Below are 22,159 nucleotides of genomic sequence, written 5' to 3'. Positions count from 1 at the left end.
GTCAAGGGGGTTGAATATTCTAGCTCAAGTCTCTCCTTCTCTTATAAAGCCACTAATGCCTCACTCTCATTACCTCATTTAATCCTAATTACCTCCCAAAGGTACAGATGGCCAACAAACGTATAAAAAATGTTCAACATCACTAATGATCAGAAAAATGCATGCCTTTTTGTGGCTGATTAGTATTCAGATATAGATATAGATATAGATATGGATATCTCACAGTTTCTTTATCCACTTGTTGATTTGTTGATTGGTGAGCATTAGGGTTGGTTCCACATTTTTGCAGTTGCGAATTGTGTTGCAGTAAACACGTGTGTGCAAGTATCTTTTTCATGTAATGACTTATTTTCTTCTGGTTAGATACCCAGTAGTGGGATTGCTGGATCAAATGGTAGTTCTACTTTTAGTTCTTTAAGGAATCTCCACACTGTTTTCCATGGCAGTTGTACTAGTTTACATTCCCACCAGCAGTGTAGAAGTGTTCCATGTTCACTGCATCCATGCCAACATGTATTATTTTTTGATTTTTTGATTATGCCATTCTTGCAGGAGTAAGGTGGTATTGCACTGTGGTTTTGATTTGCATTTCCCTGATCATAGTGATGTTGAGCAATTTTTCATGCTTGTTGGCCATTTGCATGTCTTCTTTTGAGAATCGTCTACTCATGTCCTTCGCCCACTTTTTGATGGGATTGTTTGTTTTTTTTTTTCCTGCTAATTTGTTTGAGTTCGTTGTAGATTCTGGATATCGGCCTTTTTTCAGATGTGTAGATTGTGAAGATTTTCTCTCACTCTGTGGGTTGTCTGTTTACTCTGCTCACTGTTCCTTTTGCCATGCAAAAGCTCTTTAGTTTAATTAAGTTCCAGCTATTTATTTTTGTTTTTATTGCATTTGTTTTTAGGTCCTTGGTCATGAAACCCTTGCCTAAGACAATGTCTAGAGGGATTTTTCTGATGTTACCTTCTAGAATTTTTATAGTTTCATGTGATGAAAGAATTCAGTAAAGTTTCCAGATATAAAATTAATATACACACATCAGTAACTCTGCTGTACACCAACAGTGATCAAGCTGAGAATCAGTTCAAGAGCTCAACTCTTTTTACAATAGCTGCACAAAAAAATTACTTAGAAACATACTTAACCAAGGAGGTGAAAGACCTCTACAAGGAAAACTACAAAACACTGCTGAAAGAAATCATAGACAACACAAATGGAAACACATTCCATGCTCATGGGTTCGTAGAATCAATATTGTGAAAATGAGTATACTGCCAAAAGTAATCTACAAATTCAATGCAATTCCTATCAAAATACCACCATCATTCTTCACAGAACTAGAAAAAACAATTCTAAAATTCATATGGAACCAAAAAATAGCCCACATAGTGAAAGCAAGACTAAGAAAAAGAACAAATCTGTAGGCATCACACTACCTGATATCAAACTATACTATAAGGCCATAGTCACCAAAACACCATGGTACTGGCATAAAAATGGGCACATGCATCAATGCAACAGAACAGAGAACCCAGAAATAAACCAAAACGTATACAGCTAACTGATTTTCAACAAAGCAAACAAAAACATAAAGTGGGGAAAGGACACCCTATTCAAGAAATGGTGCTGGGATAATTGGCAAGACACATGTAGGAGAATAAAACTAGATCTCCATCTCTCACCTTACACAAAAATTAACTCAAGATGGATCAAGGACTTAAATCAGTTTATTTATTACTGGTCTGTTCAAGCTTTCCATTGCTTTCTGATTCAAACTTGGTAAGTTAGAATTTCTAGGCTTTTTATCCATTTCCTTTAGGTTATTCAATTTTTTGGTGTATTATTGTTCATAGTAGTCCCTTATGATCCATTTTATTTCTGAGGCATCTGTTGTAATGTCTCCACTTTGATTTCTGATTTAATTGATTTGTGTATTCCCTCTTTCATTCTTAGTTCAGCTAGGAGTTTGGTGATTTTGTTTATTTTTTCAAAGAACCAACTCTTGTTTTTATTGATTTCTTTCTATGCTTTTTCTGTTCTCTATTTGACTTATTTCTGTTCTGATTTTGTTTCTTTCCTTTGCTAATTTTGAATTTAGTTTGTTCTTCTTCTTCTAGCTCCTTGAAGTGTAATGTTTGGCTGCTTACTTGAAATCTTCCTTCTTTTTTAATAAGAATTTATTGCTATAAATAAACTTCCATCTTAGAAGTGCTTTTGCTGCATCTCATGGGTTTTGATATGTTGTGTTTCTGTTGTTGTTTGTCTTAAGATATTTTTTAATTCCTCTTTTGAAATTAAAAATAGAACTGTCATGCAACCCATCAATCTATCTTCTGGGTTTGTATGCAAGGGGGATGAAATCACCAGCTTGTAAAGATATCTGCACTCCTATGTTCATTGCAGCATTATTCACAATAGCCAAGATACGAAAACAACTTAAATGTCCATCATCAAACAAGTAGATAAAGAATATATAGTTTATATACATAATGGAATATTATTCAGCCTTGGAAAAGTATGAGATTTTGCTTTTTGCCACAACACAGATAGACCTGGAGAACATTATGCCAAGTGAAATAAACCAGGCACAGAAAGAAAAAAAAAAATGCATGATCTCACTTAAATGTGGAATATGAAAAAGGAAGATACTCAAAATATGCATAGCTAGAGAATGAAACAGTGGTTACCATGGGCAGGGAGCAGAAGGAAAGGGGGATATATACAGCAGATACATAGGATAAACAAGTTTAGATAGTTAATAAAATTGTATTTTATTGGAGATTTTTGTTAAATAAAATGTAGCTGCCCTTGTCACCAAAAAAAGTGAGATGATAAATTTGTTAATCTGCTTCACTGTGGTAACCATTTTACTATCCACATGTATCCCATAACATCATGTTGTAAATCTCAAATATATATAAAATTTATTTTTAAAAACTTAGTGTAATAGCTTAGTGTTTGCTGTATCTTTCTTATAAAATTATTAGATTTTATAACTTGTTATTTTAAATTTAGTTTTACTTAATTATAAGTACATACTCTTAGTCACTCCTCCATGCATTAAAATGTCTAACTTCATCCAGTGTGCATGGTAAATTTTTGGAAACCAACAAAAGGGACAGTAAGGGAAGAGAGAAAAAAATCAGAAAGGCAACGAGCTCTAGCAATACTGAGACATTTTGTGTTTCAGACTGATTATGAGGTTATGTTTTTTTTTCTATTACATATTTAAAGATTATTTTTAATTTGTTATGAACTTCATAGCTCTCTCTTCATTCACTTTAACCATTAGTGACTTTTAACAAGGAGGCCAAAAGGTCATCATTCTTTTACCTTTGTAGAGACCAAGAAAATTTATGCAGAAATGTTTTTCTTTGTTCCCACTAATTTTTTTCCAACACTTAAGACATTTATTTTTTCAATAGTATTTCCTAACTGGTTCTATTATAAGAAATGTAGGCTAGAAAAAATATGTTAAACTCTGTCTTTAATTTTAGAAATTTTGATGTGTGTAAACAGCTTACATTTTATTTCACACATTTTCTACTTCATAAATCTTTGACAAGTAGATTAAGACCTTAACATCAATATTTCCTAACTTCATCAATATTTCCTAACTTCTTCACAGCTGGGAATGCAGCATGAATATATGTAAGTGTGTGTGCTGTGTTTACGTGTATGTTTGTGTGTGATTGTGTATGCATAATTATTCCCTTACCTACTGGCAAGGACACTCAGAGTGAGGACCATTCCTAGTGACTGCTTCTCACAAGCCATTTAGCTTTCCCCAAGCACACAGGAATTTGCCTTTGTTTCTCATGTAAGTTTTAATTTAGCCTCTACCTTGGACCATGAACAGACCCTGTCTTTATTTAGACCGTTTTTCCAGGAGAGGGGACCGCTAACATCTGCCCAGTCAAGGTCAGGAGCAGCAGTGTTGGTGATACCTGTGAAACTAGCAACAGGAGAAAAAAGTTCCTAAGCTCCTGATCCACTTGTTACCCAAGAACATCTCTGAGGTCTCCAACCACTTCTATGAGAGTAGGTCTGGGCACATTTCACCCTCACAGTCGGCCTGTGGAGGCTAATGGTGCGTCCAACTTAGCTCATGGCCAAGATGATACTGAAATCTTGGACTTGAGATGAACTTTGGTCAGTTTCTGCTCTTTTCCTACCACAGGTATTTTCCTAATAGGTGTCAACACTCACAAGATTATGGCTGAATAGAACTCTATAAAAATACAAGTAGGAACAGATCAGCTTTGAAAAGGTCATGGGTCTATCCCTTCTGTATTTTTGGCTAAGTTGTCTGATAGTTGGGGAAACTCTGGGCAAAGTGCTCTATAGGAGACAGGACCGAGCTGAGGACCTCCTAAAGGACCTGACTCACGCTGCTGCCTGCGCATTTGATTAAGGTCCCAGGGGCTTCAGATGCCCAATATGGATGTTTCTTTCTATGTGGGACATCACAAGACAGTTCAAATTGTTATCTCATTCTAAAGAAAAAATGTTTTTTCTTTCATTTCTTCCATTTTTCTTTTTTTTATTTTAATTTAAGTTCTGGGATACATGTGCAGAATGTACAGATTTGTTACATAGGTGTACGTGTGCCATGGTGGTTTGTTGCACATATTGTCCCGTCATCTAGGTTCCCTCTGCTCATCCCCCACCCCACCAACAGGCCCCAGTGTGTGTGTTGTTCTCCTCCCTATGTCCATGTGTTCTCATTGTTCAACTCCCACTTATGAGTGAGAACATGCAGTGTTTGATTTTCTGTTACTGTGTTAGTTTGCTGAGAATGATGGCTTCCAGCTTCATCCATGTCCCTGCAAAGGACATGATCTCATTCGTTTTTATGACTGCATAATATTCCATGGTGTATATATATCACATTTTCTTTATCTAGTCTATCATTGATGGGCATTTGGGTTGGTTCCATGTCTTTGCTATTGTAAATAGTGCTGCAATAAACATACATATACATGTGTCTTTATAGTAGAATGATTTATAATCCTTTGGGCATAAACCCAGTAACAAGATTGCTGGCTCAAATGGTATTTCTGGTTCTAGATCTTTGAGGAATCGCCACACTGTCTTCCACAATGGTTGGATGAATTTACATTCCCACCAATAGTGTAAAAGTGTTCCTATTTCTTCACAGCCTTGCCAGCATCTGTTGTTTCTTGACTTTTTAATAATTGCCATTCTGACTGACATGAGATGCTATCTGATTGTGGTTTTGATGTGCATTTTTCTAATGATCAGTGATGAGGAGCTTTTTTTTCATGTTTGTTGGCTGCATAAATGTCTTCTTTTGAAAGTGTCTGTTCATATCCTTTGCCCACTTTTTCATGGGGTTGCTTGTTTTTTTCTTGTAAATTTGCTTAAGTTCCTGGTAGATTCTGGATATTAGACCTTTGTCGGATGGGTAGATTGCAAAAATTTTCTTAGATTCTGTAGGTTGTCTGCTCACTCTGATGATGGTTTATTTTGCTGTGCAGAAGCTCTTTAGTTTAATTAGATCCCATTTGTCAATTTTGATTTTTGTTGCAATTGTGTTTGGTATTTTCATCATGAATTATTTGCCCATGCCTATGTCCTGAATGGTATTGCCTAAGTTTTCTTCCAGGGTTTTTATGGTTTGGGGTTTTACATTTAAGTCTTTGCTCCATCTTAATTTTTGTATAGGATGTAAGGAAGGGCTATCAGCTATTTCTGTTATGCAAATTCTTTGTATATCCTAATTATAGATAACATTTCAGGTGAGATCCCATTATACATTTACTTCACACAGCTCACACCACCTCATACTCTTCTCTGGGTACACCTAACACATCCATGTTCCTGCTATAGACCTGTCAGCAGACAAAGCAAATTAGGAAGGGCTGATTTATATGCAGACAGCTTTAAAATGCTCTGGAGTTCCCAAACATTTATATATGGTCTATGGGACCCTTGTTCTCCACTGTATCTCCCTGTGCCAGAGTAGGTGCTCAATTATTATTTTAAATAAATATATGAATGGCATTAGTTAGCAAATCATTTTCATAAAGGCACAAAAATTATTCTGTTCCAAACATTGAATTCTATTCATTCATGGGAGATGTGAGGACTGGAAGGTAGTCTGTCAAACACAAAATCACATCCATCATCAGCATGGAGTGAGATTTCTCAGTGTTGATGTTTGGAAAGCAAATAGGAGACACTTTAGAGGGAAATGTGGCTCTGGAAGAATGGGCAGAGAGATGACTTCTTGCTGGCTTTGAAGATGGAGGAGTGGGGCTACCAGCTGAGGAATGCAGGAGTCTGGGGGCTGGAAAAGGCAAAACACAGATTCCCTCTTACACCTCAAGATGAGAGCGCAGCCCTGCCAACATCTTGAGTTTAGCCCAGTGAGACCTGTGTTAGACTTCTGATCTTCAGAACTGTAAAATGATACATTCCTAATGTTCAAGCCACTGAGTTTGTGGTAAATTGTTACAGAAGAAAAAGAAAGCTAATACAAAGGTCTTTATGACATTTTTCTTTTATTTTTATTTTTTGAGACCAAGTTTCGCTCTTATTGCCCAGGCTGGTAGTGCAATGGTGCAATCTTGGCTCACTGCAACCTCTGCCTTCCAGGTTCAAGTGATTCTTCTGCCTCTGCGTCCTGAGTAGCTGGGATTACAAGCAACTACCACCACGCTGGGTTACTTATTTGTAATTTTAGTAGAAATGGGATTCACCCTGTTGGCCAGGCTGGTCTCGAACTCCTGATCTCAGGTGATCTGCCCACCTCGGCCTCCCAAAGTGCTGGGATTACAGGCGTGAGCCACCATGCCTGGCTCTTTATGACTTTTTTAAATAAGGATCTTCCATAGCCAGGAATCTAAGAGACACTGAGTCCCTTAATCTTCTGCTGGGCTCTGCAAACCTTCCCGTAAGTTAGTCAGGACACAGTCTCTCAGGCAGATACAGTACATATTCTAGTCCAGGGCTATGTGGGGAGGAAGCAGCAGGTGAGACTCTGAGAGGAGGACTGTGTTCAAGGCTGAAGCACTGTAAAGGAGTGGAATGTTCCTGACAATTATAATGTTACATCTTGAGTCCAAGGCTGCTGATAGTGGGAGTAAAAACTGTCCCAGATCCACTGCCACTGAATTGACCCAGGACTGCGGATGCCCAGGTGGATGGATGCCCAGGAGGTGAGCATGTTAGAAGCCTGTCCCAGTTTCTGCTGGTGCCAGTGAAGTAGTTTCTACTGCTCTGACTGGACATGCAGCTAATGGTGATCCTCTCTCCTGCAGACACAACCATGGGGCCTGGAGACTGGGTTGTCATGATGTCCCTGACGTGCCTACAATCAAGAATGATCATACACATACACACACACTTTATCTTATACACATTGAAATATGTCACTTACAAAACAATGATATCAATTACTGTCTAATGATATTAAATGTCAGCCCATAATTGAGTATACTTTGAAAATAGTCATTTTTTTCTCATTACATCTTAAAATTCCTTTTTGTCTCTACACAGATGTTACTCTGAAGAAGCTACGGCAATTTTAAATTCTGGAGGAATTTAAAACCAAGACCCAGAGTAACCGAGACATCAGGACCTAGGTCTGAAGCACCATCTTGCTGCCGCTGCCTGTGTGATGCAGCTTAGTTCATATTTCAGCGTTCCCGCTTACAAAATTTGGTCAACTAACCTGGGTCTGGAGGGTCCTGTGCAAACCAATCAGAGAGTTTGGAAGCAAACTGCATGGGCAATGGGCTGTGAAAGTATCCAACATAAATCAAGACCCAAAAATATCATCACAGAAAATGTAATTGTGTGACTAGAAAAGACACAAAATTCAACTTAGAAACTATGATAAATTTAGAAGCTTAGTACACACCACTAAGTAATCTAATGAAGACCTTTAGTCTTAAATCAGGAGTATATTTAAGTAGGTTGAGTTTCCAGAAAGAATACGCTACCTTCCTCAGATCAACAATTCTAGTGAAATAACAAAACATGCTAAGAAGAAAACAAAACAACAAAGGAAGGAAGGGAGGAAGAGAGGGAGGGAGGGAGGGAGGAAGAGTGGGAGGGAGGGAGGGAGGGAGGGAGGAAGAGAGGGAGGGAGGGAGGGAGGGAGGAAGAGTGGGAGGGAGGGAGGGAGGGAGGGAGGGAGAGAGGGAGGGAGGAAGGAAGGAAGGAAGGAAGGAAGGAAGGAAGGAAGGAAGGAAGGAAGGAAGGAAGGAAGGAAGGAAGGAGGGAAAAAAAAGAGGGACAGAAAGGAAAAGACAAAAATAAAATGACAACTTTTGGCTCAAATTTTTATAAAATCTGTAACCAAAAAAATGTATCATCTCTAAAGCCACTTGTATCCTGAAGGTACTTAAGAACAATGCAAATGGTGCTAAGGAAAAATAAAAGGGGAAAGCATATTGATTATATGGAGAAATTAAAGACAATTTGGTTGTCAATAATGTTTCTGGCTGAATGCTAAAGTTTTAAGATCAGTTAAATAATTTGAGACATAGCCCTGAAGCCAGATCAGTTAAATAATTTGAGAAACTCTAAGATAAATTCAGAAGCTTACTACACACCACTAAATGATCTAGTGAAGACCTTTGGTTTTAAGTCAGGAATATATTTAAATAGGTTGAGTTTGCAGAAACGATAGGCTGCCTTACTCAGATCAACAATCTGATCTGGCTTCAGGGCTATGTCTGGGCCAGAGCAACAGAACACAGGCCCAGAATTCACTCATGTGGAAAATCTTGTGTGACCCTAATTTAAGCTAGGGGCAAGAGGGGCTCTAATCTTAAAGTAAGAGTGAACCAAAGAGAAACTGGAAAGTCTGCTTTCCACAACTGCTAGAAACTGAAAAGAGGGTTCCAGGTTAATTGGGAAACGGAGAGAAAAAACCAAACACGATTTCCTTAGAAAGTAATGGCTGCAGATCAACACTTCCAAGGATTTTCATTCCAAGAATGCATGTCCAAGAAGGGTCTAGAGCTCTCCAGTCTTGAAATTGCTTTAAGATAACTTTTCTGGTGTGGCATCCAAATGAAATGTCCTCTGGAGGAGGGCACGACCATGTTAAATTTTCAAGAAACTTTACAAATAGTTTTCTAAGGGCCAATAGACCACGAAGTCAGAGATTCTTCATTTTGAAGCACAATACAACAATTGGAGAATGAAGGAGAAACAACAGAAATAACAAAAGAGCAAAGTCTGCCTAGATTTCATATTTGGGATTATGAAAGCATATTTAAGGAAATGAGTAACAAACTTGCCATTATGTGCAAAGTACAAAAAGCGAAAAAGGGAAAACAAGAATCTCTTCAACCAACTGGATTTAATTGGCATCGAAGGCTAGTTTGGATCCAAATAAAATTATTTAACTTATCTTAAAACTTTAGCATTCAGCCAGAACGTTATTGACCACCAAACATGAGTTTTAATTTCTCCATATAACAGCATGGTTCCCCTTTTATTTTTCTATAAATGGATAATTTAGGGGAACTTTTCTCATATAGAATATTTAAATGAATTCTTATAATCTGTTTCCAATTTTACCTACGTCTGCTAGGATACCATAATATGACATAGTCAAACTGTCTGGGCTGAGGAGGTTCCTAATTTCTGGATACGAGGACACTAAAGATGAGTAAGATCTGCCCAAGTAGGTTTCTAACAAGTTATCATATTCTCTAGATTTTTGTTAGATTTTATGATTTTACTTTGTGACTGTTCCTATGAGCTCGAAATCCATTTCCTTTCATTTATTTACTATTACTCACTCTGATTCAGCCGATGGAGGGCAAAGTATTGAGGGTCCAGAAAAGTCAGGAAAGTGAACATACCTGCTTCTCATGTTGTTTAGAGAGGATGTATACACTCAGAGAATAAATACATTCACCGAGCTTTTCCTGAGCTCTCTGTTAACTAGGATATTAATCTGTGTATTTATTCTTTTTTGTTGTTGCTGTTTGTTTGGTTGGTTGGGTTTTTTTTTTTGTTTTTAATTTTTTTTTGAGACAGAATCTCGCTCTGTTGCCCAGGCTGGAGTGCAGTGGCACGAACTTGGCTCACTGCAAGCTCCACCTCCTGGGGTCACGCCATTCTCTGGCCTCAACCTCCCAAGTAGCTGGGACTACAGGCGCCTGCCACCACGCCAAGCTTTTTTTTTTTTTTTTTTTTTTTTTTGTATTTTTTAGTAGAGACGAGGTTTCACTGTGTTAGCCAGGATGGTCTCGATCTCCTGACCTCGTGGTCCATCCACCTCGGCCTCCTAAAGTGCTGGGATTACAGGCGTGAGCCACCGCGCCCGGCCCAATCTGTGTATTTATTCCTAAGTGTTGGGTTGCAAATTATAGTTACTTGTTCATTCTGTCCTACTGTCCTGGGAAAATTCTTTCCTTAAGAAATCTTTTGATTAATGAGAATTACTTCCTTAAGAAACCTTTTGATTAATCTGATATAGATGTATAAACATATATACACACATATATGAATTATATATGTACATATACACACATATACATGCTATATAATCTCTATATAGAAAGATTTTATGCATATATATTTTATAAATATACACACAGAGAATAGAATATCCACCAGTTTATAACAACTAATTACAAGAAATTTTATATTCACTATCTGAGGCCTGAAATCCTTTCCCTGTTACCTCTACCTTAAACAAAGTTATTAACTCTCTAGCTTAAAGAGGCAGATGTATTTTTCCCTGCCAAGTTTTCTTGACTTGAGTGCTGTCTTGAAGTTTAATTCACTATGTTTAGGAAAAGACCATTTCTAACACTTGTTCCTAACATTCTTAAACAGTTTATCTGGTAATAGCAGATACCAGACAATTCTTGAACTAGTTCAACTCCATGCTGTTATTAGGAAAAAATTGTGAGGATCAGTACTAGACAAGTTGGAAGCTGTTTCCGTCTTCAGACTAGCTGGAAAGGAGCCAAACAAGACGGCAATCCCAAAGATTGACCTAAACAAACATCTCCATGTTGTCAGATCTGTGATGCTTTCTTAGAGGGGCAGGACCACATGCACTGTGTCCTCACCACAAATCTAGACTTTCACACTGGAATCCCTCTGCCCCCTGCTTCAGGGGGCATGGACTTAATCTCTATATGCTTTCTTCCAAAGACAGAAAATGCTTGATGTCATTTTGCTCAAAAAAGAGGACCGCCACCCTCCCCTTGGCTCTTTCCACACTGCTGCACCCACCAGGGGATTTGCATATTGTCCCCTAGGGAGGACTTTCCCTTGTGAGTCTGAGATAAAAGCTCAGCTCTAACCTTGCCTTGACTGATCAGGACTCCTCAGTTCATCTTCTCACAATGAGGCTCCCTGCTCAGCTCCTGGGGCTGTTGATGCTCTGGGTCCCTGATAAGGAAAGAAGGAGACAAGGAAAGAGAATGGGGTAGGAGGGTGAGCTCTGGGGGACCCACAGACTCCTATATGTGTTCTGTGCACGTGTCAGATGTGCACGTTACTGTCCTCCAGGATGGGGCATGTGATGTTTAGATCTATGAATGTGTGGAATAATCCAGAAGGAACAAGGACCTGTGCTGTGGGAAAGACTCTGACACGCAAAGAGGAAGATGATGTAGGAAAACTCTAGAAGTTCGTATGTGTCTTGTAAATATCCATTCTTTAAAAATTAGGCATTTAGAGATGTAAACCAAATCATAATCATACAAAAATGATATAGCCTGAAATAATTCACAAAAATTATGAAATTATGAAAATAACACACATTTGTACATAACCCTGTACTTTTCTCTCAGTGTTTCAGGATTCATTAGGGTTACTGTGATGACCCAGATTCCACTCTCCCTGCCCGTCACCCATGGAGAGCCGGCCTCCATCTCCTGCAGGTCTAGTTAGAGCCTCCTGCATAGTGATGAATACACCTATTTGCATTGATACCTGCAGAAGCCAGGCTAGTTTCCACAGCTCCTGATCTATGGTGTTTCCAACCTGTTCTGGCTCCCAGACAGGTTCAGTGGCAGTGGGTTAGGCACAGACTTCACACTAAAAGTCAGCAGAGTGGAGGTTGAGGATGTTGGGATTTATCACTGCTTGCAAGGTACACAATCTCCTCACACAGTGATACAGTTCCAAACCTAAGCTTCCCTGCTGAAGTGGCTCAGCTCCCCACATGTGCTGCTTCTCCGGGGAGTAATTTAATAGAATCTCTGAGTCTATATAATGGAAAGATGTCAAAGAGCTCAGGGAAAGAGCTTACCCCTGAGGGCTAGGGTGCATGCATGCCTCAGCTTCAACTCAAGGACCATTCATTCAACCTCCTCAGCTGCAGCTGTTTGGCATGGCAGTACCAGGAGCAGAATGGAGGCATTCAAGCAACCAGAAGTGATAGATGAGAAAGCCTAGTAAAAGCTCATACACCTCCTCCCTGCCTTGTGTACATTCATCAATTAAATTCATTCAGCCTGAGAGCCACATAATTGCAGCTTATTCATGACAACGCAAAAGTGAGACTTTTTTGTTTGTTTTACTTGGTTAAGCAGGTGCTAGTGTGCACACATGATAATATCTGGTGACATAAGACACTTTTTCTCTCCCACCTCCCACTTTCTACTCCCACTTCATTTACCCCACTTCCCCCTTTCCACTTTCTTCTAGCACAAGTCCTTCTCCAGTGCAGGGGCAGGCACAGGATTTTATACTACTGTCTTCCAGGGAGTAGCAAAGGAAAACTATTTATATTTTTTATTTTGAGCTGCTGGATAGAGTTTGTAAATCTCTTCAAACACAAAGGCCTAGTGCCAAAGAGTCTTTGAACAGTCTCAGTCACAGACTTGGAATAAAAAATTTTTTCTATTCCAAGCTGCATTTTAAAAGTAAAACACCAAGTCTGGAAGAATTAGAATTCATAAAAATATATGCTCAATACAAGATTATAGAAAAGCTAATATCTCTCCCTCCCCCCCCAAAACACACACACACACACACACACACACACACACACACACACACCTGGCTTTGGACATAGGACAGTAAATAAGAAGATACAGGGCACATGGTAGAGGTCAACTGTGGGCTCAAGACCCAGCTCTGTGGCTCCTAAGTTGGATGTTGATGCTGGTGGGTGGGGTTTGAGATGTAAATCCAGGTGTGAGCTCTGAGGTATTTCTTAGGAAGAATCACAGAGTTGAAGGAATGCCTTCCTGGCACTCAAGACTGTGCCCTGAGCCACTGCAAGCTGATGAAGCTGATGGGAAAGAGGAGCATCACACGGGGCTCTCAGTCTCAGAGATTCAACGGTTAGTAAAGTTCCAGTCCAAATGCACCTCAGGTCATATCACACATTCTTGTTTAACACAGTAGAGTATAGGTGAGCGGCCAAAGGTTGAATCTACCTTTATCATACACCTGAAAATGATCTGAGAGAGAACATCGTTCAGAGCAGACCATGTAGTCAGGAAGTAGATTATGTTGACCAAAAGGCAGAACTGGGTCTGGGAAGGTCAGTAGGAGATTCAGTGGTGGGAGCCAAGGGCCATGTCTAAGAACATATAAGGGACAATTAGTGCAGCATTAGAGACAGGAAGCCCCATGAAACTGTGAGAAGTTTCACACTGTCTTTCAGGCACACCCTCTCAGCTGCCTTTCTCACCCGAGACCACAGCAAATATACCAAGGAGAAATCCAGCCCGGTATTACGAGTTCAGCTCCTGACAATCTATTAAGGCAGCTCCAAGCAACTGCCAAACTCAGCTGGATTCTCCTCCCAGTAGTGTACCTCTGCCTGGGCCAACCCAGAAATCCTGTCAACACTCAACTTCAGCAAACTTCACTGCAGAACTAAGTGAGATAGCAACAAGCCGGGTTCTGTTTAGAAGCGCAGAGTGAGAAGTTTCCCTGTGCCATGCAGGGGCTAACAATGGACACCCAGAAGGACGTTCAACCCCTAAAGCAGAAACCAATGACATACATATGTATATACATATGTATGTCATGTATATGTATATCTATATATGTATATCTATAACTATATATGGAGAATGTCACACAGACAATGAAATAAAATACAGGGATCCAATCAGATTCAGAGAATGTGGATACAAAATAACATACAAGAAAAGGGCAACAAGATTGGCAGGTTTGATGCTTGATGAAACCTGGGAATTCAAAGAAATGTCTTCACTTATACTTGGATTTGTCTTCTCAATATTTTTCATTGTTGTATAGCTTCAGTTTTGGGTAGAGTAGTTCCCCCTTATCCTCAGGGATGTGTTCCAAGACACCGAGTGGACTCCTGAAACCTCAGAAAATGCCAAACCCTTTATACACTGTTTTTCCTATATATACATACCTATAATAAAGTGTAATTTGTAAATCAGGCATAGCAAGAGATTAATAACAATAATAAAATAGAACAATGTTAACAACATACTGTAATAAAAATTTTTGTGAATTTGGTCGGTCTCTCTTGCTCTCAAAATATCTTCTTGTACAGTACTCATGTGTTTTAGACTGCAGTAGACTATAGGTAACTGAAACCACAGAAAGGGGATTTTTGCATGAGGGGGCACTAATATACTTAGGAATACAACTATATACATATGATTTCATTTTTAAGACCATATTGCATTTAGGTATCTACTAATATATAAAGCAATGTTTTATTCCATTACATGGCTTTTAGTTTTATCGTATATGTAACTGGACACACAGTAAAGCGTAAAATTGTTTCCCCCAACCATGTTTTTACTCAAAACTTAGAATCATCTGCACTCCTTGGTTAAAAATGTGTTTTTCTAGAACCTTCTGCGTTCTGATTAAATAAATTCCATGGAAATCACACACACACACACACACACACACACACACACACACACACAAACCTAAATGAGAGCTCAGATTTATCTCACCTACAGACGTCTCTTTCTTCTCTAGAATTTTAGTTCATCTGATCTTCGTGTCTTCTGTAGCTCTCCGATGTCATCATACACATGAATTTTTAGTTAACTTTTTGTTTATTTCTGCATTTATAGCAACAGCTATGGGGGTATTCTACGTGGAAGTTCTTTCATTTTTTAATTAAATTATAATATACAGATGTCCACTTCTTTATTATAAGACATTAAGGTCTATGTCAATCAATAAATACATATGACATAATCACATAAATGCGGAAAATTTTTAAAAACTAAAGAAATGATAGTGATCATGTCAGTTTATAATATTAGATAATAAATATGATTTTCTTATACCAGTAATAAATGTCTAGAAATATATGTTTTAAATATACTGCATTTAGGCCGGGCGCGGTGGCTCAAGCCTGTAATCCCAGAACTTTGGGAGGCCGAGACGGGCGGATCACGAGGTCAGGAGATCGAGACCATCCTGGCTAACACGGTGAAACCCCGTCTCTACTAAAAACTACAAAAAACTAGCGGGCGACGTGGCGGCGCCTGTAGTCCCAGCTACCCGGGAGGCTGAGACAGGAGAATGGCGTGAACCCGGGAGGCGGAGCTTGCAGTGAGCTGAGATCCGGCCACAGCACTCCAGCCTGGGTGACAGAGCGTGACTCCGTCTCAAAAAAAAAAAAAAAAAAAAAAAAAAAAAAAATATATATATATATATATATATATATATATATATATATACTGCATTTAAAAGTTTCTCTTTTTTTTCCATAAGGGTTCTCGCTTTGTCACTCAAACTGGCCTCAAACCCATGAGCTCAAGCCATTTTCCTGCCTAAGCCTCTCATTCCTAATACTATTTGTGATTTAATAACAGAACACATCACTTATGGCATAATGTTGCACTAAAGTTAATGAAGGTTTGAATTCACAACAAAATAATCCTCCTTCTGCCAAAGGGAATAAATTGTATTTGAGATGCTGCCTATCCCAAAGTAAGATCTCCCATGGTGAGTACAATCAAAATTTCAATAACAATATATATCATACATCAATATATAGAGAACAGAAATAAAACTTAATTATTTGATTAAAAAATCATTATCTCAGCTGGGTGCGGTGGCTCATGCGTGTAATCCTAGCACTTTGGGAGGCCGAGGTGGGCGGATCACTTGAGGTCGGGAGTTTGAGACCAGCCTGGCCAACATGGTAAAACTCTGCCTCTACTAAAAATACAAAAATGAACCAGGCTTGGTGGTGTACACCTGTAGCCCCAGCTACTTAGGAGGCTGAGGCGGGAGAATTCCTTGAACCCATGAGACAGAAGTTTCAGTGAATGGAGATTGCACCACTGCACTCCAGCCTAGGAAACTGAGTGAGACTCTGTCTCAAATAATAATAATTATTATTATTACTATTATTATTTTCTCAATAATTAATTTACAAATATTTGAAGTCACAGAGAGACAAAAAATAATAGAGCAGAAGGAAATACAGTTGGAAAAAAAACAGATACTTGTCAGTGCTACTCTATTAAAGAAATGCTAAAGAAGTTTTTGCTCATGCCTATGTCCTGAATGGTATTGCCTACATTTTCTTCTAGGGTTTTTATGGTTTCAGGTCTTACATTTAAGTCTTCAATCCATTTTGAATTAATTTTTGTATAAGGTGTAAGGAAGGAATCCAGTTTCAGTTTTCTGCATATGGCTAGCCAGTTTTCCCAACACCATTTATTAAATAGGGAATCCTTTCTCCATTGCTTGTTTTGTCAGGTTTGTCAAAGATCAGATGGTTGTAGATGTGTGGAATTATTTCTGAGGCCTCTGTTTTGTTCCATTGGTCTATATATGTGTTTTGGTACATGTACATTAGTTCAACAGTTGTGGAAAACAGTGTGGCAATTCCTCAAGGATCTAGAACCAGAAATACCATTTCACTCAGCAATCCCATTACTGGGTATATACCCAAAGAATTATAAATCATTCTACTATAAAGACACATGCACATGTATGTTTACTGCAGCACTATTCACAGTAGCAAAGACTTGAAACCAACCCAAATGCCTATCAATGGTAGACTGGATAAAGAAAATGTGGCTCGTGTATACCATGGAATACTATGCAGCCATAAAAAGGATGAGTTCATGTCCTTTGCAGAGACATGGATGAAGCTGGAAACCATCATTCTCAGCAAACTAACATAGGAACAGAAAACCAAACACCGCATGTTCTCACTTATAAGTGGGAGTTGAACAATGAAAACACATGGACACAGGGAGGAGAACATCACACATCAGGGCCTGTCGGGGATGGGGGGGCTAGGGGACGGATAGCATTAGGAGAAATACCTAATGTAGATGACGGGTTGATGGGTGCAGCAAAACATCATAGCACGTGTATACCTATGTAACAAACCTGCATGTTCTGCACATGTATCCCAGAACTTAAAGTATAATAATAATAATATTAATAATAATGAAAGAAAACCAAGTCCAGGAAACCCAAGTTAAACCCATTTGCTTGACTGATCATGATCCTACTGGATGCATTCTCATGGGTCCCAATTTTGCTCCCTGTTCATTTTCACTGATCTCATTTTAGGGGGTTTTAGGTATGGAGTCCTTAGGATTTGGGGTTAAGTTTGGTGATTTTTCAGAGAAACTGATCACCAGAACTGCATCAGTGATCATTTGACTTTATGTCTGACCCTGTGCACAGGTGGCATTTGTCTCCTAACCTCAGTTGTCCTCTTTTTCCTTATTAGAAAACAATAACAACATCAACACAGACCCTTTTGGAGCTAGGAATGGCCAATAGAAGTGGTGTGTAAAAAAACAAACAAATGGCCGGGCACGGTGACTCACACCTGTAATCCCAGCACTTTGGGAGGCCGAGACGGGTGGATCACGAGGTCAGGAGATCAAGACCATCCTGGCTAACACGGTGAAACCCCGTCTCTACTAAAAATACAAAAAATTAGCCGGGCGTGGTGGCGGGCACCTGTAGTCCCAGCTACTAGGGAGGCTGAGGCTGGAGAATGGCGTGAACCAAGGAGGCAGAGCTTGCAGTGAGCCCACATTGTGCCACTGCACTCCAGCCTAGGCGACAGAGCGAGACTCCATCTCAAAAAAAAAAAAAAAAAAAGAAAGAGAGATAAATAAATAAATAAAAACCGCTTAATAAACTGGATGTAGAAGAAACATATCTTAACATAATAAAAACTATATATAACAGACACTCAGTATCATACTGAATGGGAGGAAAGTGAAAGCTTTTCCTGAGAGATCTGGAACACGACAAGGATGCCCACTTTCACTACTCGTATTTAGCATTGTACTGGAAGTCCTAGCTAGAGCAATCAGACAAGAGAAAGAAATAGAGGGTATCAAAAATTGAATGGAAGAAGTCAAATTATTCTTGTTAGCTGATGATATGATCTTTTATTTTGAAAAACCTAAGGACTCCACTGAAAAACTATTGTAACTGAAAAACCAGTTCAGTAAAGTTGGAGGATACAAATCAACATACAAAAAACAATAATATTTCTTTTTTTTTATTATTATACTTTAAGTTCTAGGGTACATGTGCATAACGTGCAGGTTTGTTACATATGTATACTTGTGCCATGTTGGTGTGCTGCACCCATCGACTCGTCAGCACCCATCAATTCATCATTTATATCATGTATAACTCCCAATACAATCCCTCTCCCCTCCCCCCCCATGATAGGCCCCGATGTGTGATGTTCCCCTTCCCAAGTCCAAGTGATCTCATTGTTCGGTTCCCACCTATGAGTGAGAACATGCGGTGTTTGGTTTTCTGTTCTTGTGAGAGTTTGCTAAGAATGATGGTTTCCAGCTGCATCCATGTCCCTACAAAGGACGCAAACTCATCCTTTTTTATGGCTGCATAATATTCCATGTTGTATATGTGCCACATTTTCTTAATCCAGTCTGTCACAGATGGACATTTGGGTTGATTTCAAGTCTTTGCTATTGTGAATAGTGCCGCAATAAACATACGTGTGCATGTGTCTTTATAGCAGCATGATTTAAAAAACCCTAGAAGAAAACCTAGGTAGTACCATTCAGGACATAGGCACGGGCAAGGACTTCATGTCTAAAACACCAAAAGCAACGGCAGCAAAAGCCAAAATTGACAAATGCGATCTAATTAAACTAAAGAGCTTCTGCACAGCAAAAGAAACTACCATCAGAGTGAACAGGCAACCTACAGAATGGGAGAAAATTTTTGCAATCTACTCATCTGACAAAGGGCTAATATCCAGAACCTACAAAGAACTCAAAAAAATTTACAAGAAAAAAACAAACAACCCCATCAAAAAGTGGGCAAAGGATATGAACAGACATTTCTCAAAAGAAGACATTCATGGCCGGGCGCGGTGGCTCAAGCCTGTAATCCCAGCACTTTGGGAGGCCGAGACGGGCAGATCACGAGGTCAGGAGATCGAGACCATCCTGGCTAACACGGTGAAACCCCGTCTCTACTAAAAATACAAAAAACTAGCCGGGCGAGGTGGCGGGCGCCTGTAGTCCCAGCTACTCCGGAGGCTGAGGCAGGAGAATGGCGTAAACCCAGGAGGCGGAGCTTGCAGTGAGCTGAGATCCGGCCACTGCACTCTAGCCTGGGCGACAGAGCGAGACTCTGTCTCAACACACACACACACAAAAAAGAAGACATTCATACAACCAATAGACACATGAAAAAATGCTCATCATCCCTGGCCATCAGAGAAATGCAAATCAAAACCACAATGAGATACCATCTCACACCAGTTAGAATAGCAATCATTAAAAAGTCAGGAAACAACAGGTGCTGGAGAGGATGTGGAGAAATATGAACACTTTTACACTGTTGGTGGGATTGTAAACTAGTTCAACCATTATGGAAAACAGTATGGCGATTCCTCAAGGATCTAGAACTAGATGTACCATATGAACAATAATATTTCTATATGACAACAGTGAGCACTCTGAAAAAAATTAAAAATAATCCCATTTACAATAACCACACTAACATACATAAGAATTAACCAAACAAGAGAAAGATCTTTATAATGAAAGCTATAAAATACTGATGAAAGAAATTGAAGAAGACACCAAAAACGGAAAGATATTTCATGCTCATGGATTAGAAAAATCAGCATTGTTAAAATTTCCATACTACCCAAAGCAAACTACAGATTCAATGCAATCCCTATCAAAACGCCAATGACATTTCTCACAGAAATAGAAAAAACAATCCTTAAATTTATATTAAACCTCAAAAGACCCACAATGGCCAACGCTATCTTAAGCAAAAAGAACAAAACTTCAAGAATTGCATTACCTGACTTCAAATTATACTACAGAGGTATAGTAACAAAACAAGGTGGCACTGGCATAAAAAGAGACACATAGACCAAGGGAAGGAATAGAGAACCCTGAAATAAATCCACATACCTGCAGTGAATTCATTTTCAACAAAAGTGTCATCAATTGACACTAGGGAAAAGATTCTCTTCAATAAATAATGCTGGGAAAATTGGCTATCCATATGAAAGAGAATGAAACTAGACTTTGATCTCTCACCATATAGAAAAAGCAAATCAAAATGGATTAAAGACAAGTCTAAGAACTCAAACTATGAAACTACTACAAGAAAACATTTGGGAAACTTTCCACATCAGTCTGGGGAAAGATTTCATCAGTAATACCCCACTACCACAGGCAATCAAAGCAAAAGTGGACAAATGGGATCACAACAAGTTTAGAAGCTTCTATACAGCAAAGGAAGCAATCAAAAAAGTGAAGAGCCAACCACAGAATAGGAGAAAAAGTTTATAAGCTATCCATCTGACAAGAGATTAAGAACCATAATTTATATATAAGAAGCTAAAACAACTCTATAGGAAGAAGTTTAATAACCCAATCAAAATTAGGCACAAGATTCGAATAGATGTTTCCCAAAAGGAGACATAAAAATGACAAGCAGGCATATTAAAAGGTGCTCAGCATCACTGATTATTAGAGAAATGCAAATCAAAACTACAATGAGATATCATCTCGCCCCAGTTAAAATGGCTTATATCCAAAAGACAAGCGATAACAAATGCTGGCAAGAATGTGGAGAAAAGGGAACCCTTGTACACTGTTGGTGGGAATGTAAATTAGTACATCCACTATGAAGAACAGTTTGGAGGTTCCTCAAAAAGTTAAAAATAGAGCTACCACGTCCTTCAGCAATTCCACTGCTGGGTATATACCCCAAAGAAATGAAATCAGTATACCAAAGAGAGATCTGCACTCTCACATTTGTTACAGCACTATTCACAATAGCTAAGATTTGGAAGCAACCTAAATGTTCATCAACAGATGAACAGAAAAGGAAAGGAAAATGTAGTACATAAACACAATGGAGTACTATTCAGACATAAAATAGAAAGAGATCCTGTCATTTGCAACAATATGGATGGAACTAACATCATTACGTTAAGTGAAATAAGCCACGCACAGGAAGACAAACATCACTTATTCTCATGTATTTGCAGAGTCTAAAAATGAAAACAATTGAATTCATGAACATAGAGACTAGAAGGATAGCGACCAGAGGCTGAGAAGAGTAGTGGGCGGGGGTGGGGAGTAGGGGGAAAGTGGGGATAGTTAATCAATACCAAAACGTAGTTAGAAAGAATAAATAAGTCCTACTATTTGCTAGCACAACAGGGTGACTTTAGTCAGTAATAACTTAATTATACAGTTTTAAATAACTAAAAGAGTATAATTGGATTGTAACACAAAGAATAAATGCTTAAGGGGCTGGAGACACCATTCTCCATGATGTGATTATTACACATTGCATGCCTGTATCTAAATATCTCAGGTGCTCAACATATATATATATGTGTGTGTGTGTGTATGTATATATATATACATACACACACACACCTACTATGTACCGTGAAAATTGAAAATTTAAAAATGATAAATAAGAAGAAAGTTGGCAAACTATTGTAAAAGGCAATGAAAAATGCTGTCACATATTTCTAGAGTAACAAAAATTAGAAAATTGCCTATGAAAGTATTAATATGATGGAAAGAAACTGGGGGTGGGAAGGGCAGAACAAAAGGAAGTAGAAGGTCTCTGGAAGGAAAAAGCTACAGAAGGACACTACCTTCTATGTGGGAGGCTATGAACAGGAAGGATCAAGGTTTAACATTGGGAAGGATTGCAGATGAAGGAAAAAAAAAAAAT

The 22,159-nt window shown here is 38.8% G+C and overlaps 1 gene segment (V, D, J or C); it reads left to right on the top strand.

The window, feature by feature from the left end:
* LOC104661218 overlaps positions 1-22,159 on the top strand; it is a 321,548-nt gene that overhangs the window by 264,314 nt on the left and 35,075 nt on the right.

This window comes from Rhinopithecus roxellana, chromosome 17 (genome assembly GCF_007565055.1).
Source record: "Rhinopithecus roxellana isolate Shanxi Qingling chromosome 17, ASM756505v1, whole genome shotgun sequence".
Taxonomy (NCBI): Eukaryota; Metazoa; Chordata; class Mammalia; order Primates; family Cercopithecidae; genus Rhinopithecus; species Rhinopithecus roxellana.
The sequence above is the reverse complement of the archived record's forward strand: the minus strand, read 5'-3'. Positions and strand labels throughout refer to the sequence as shown.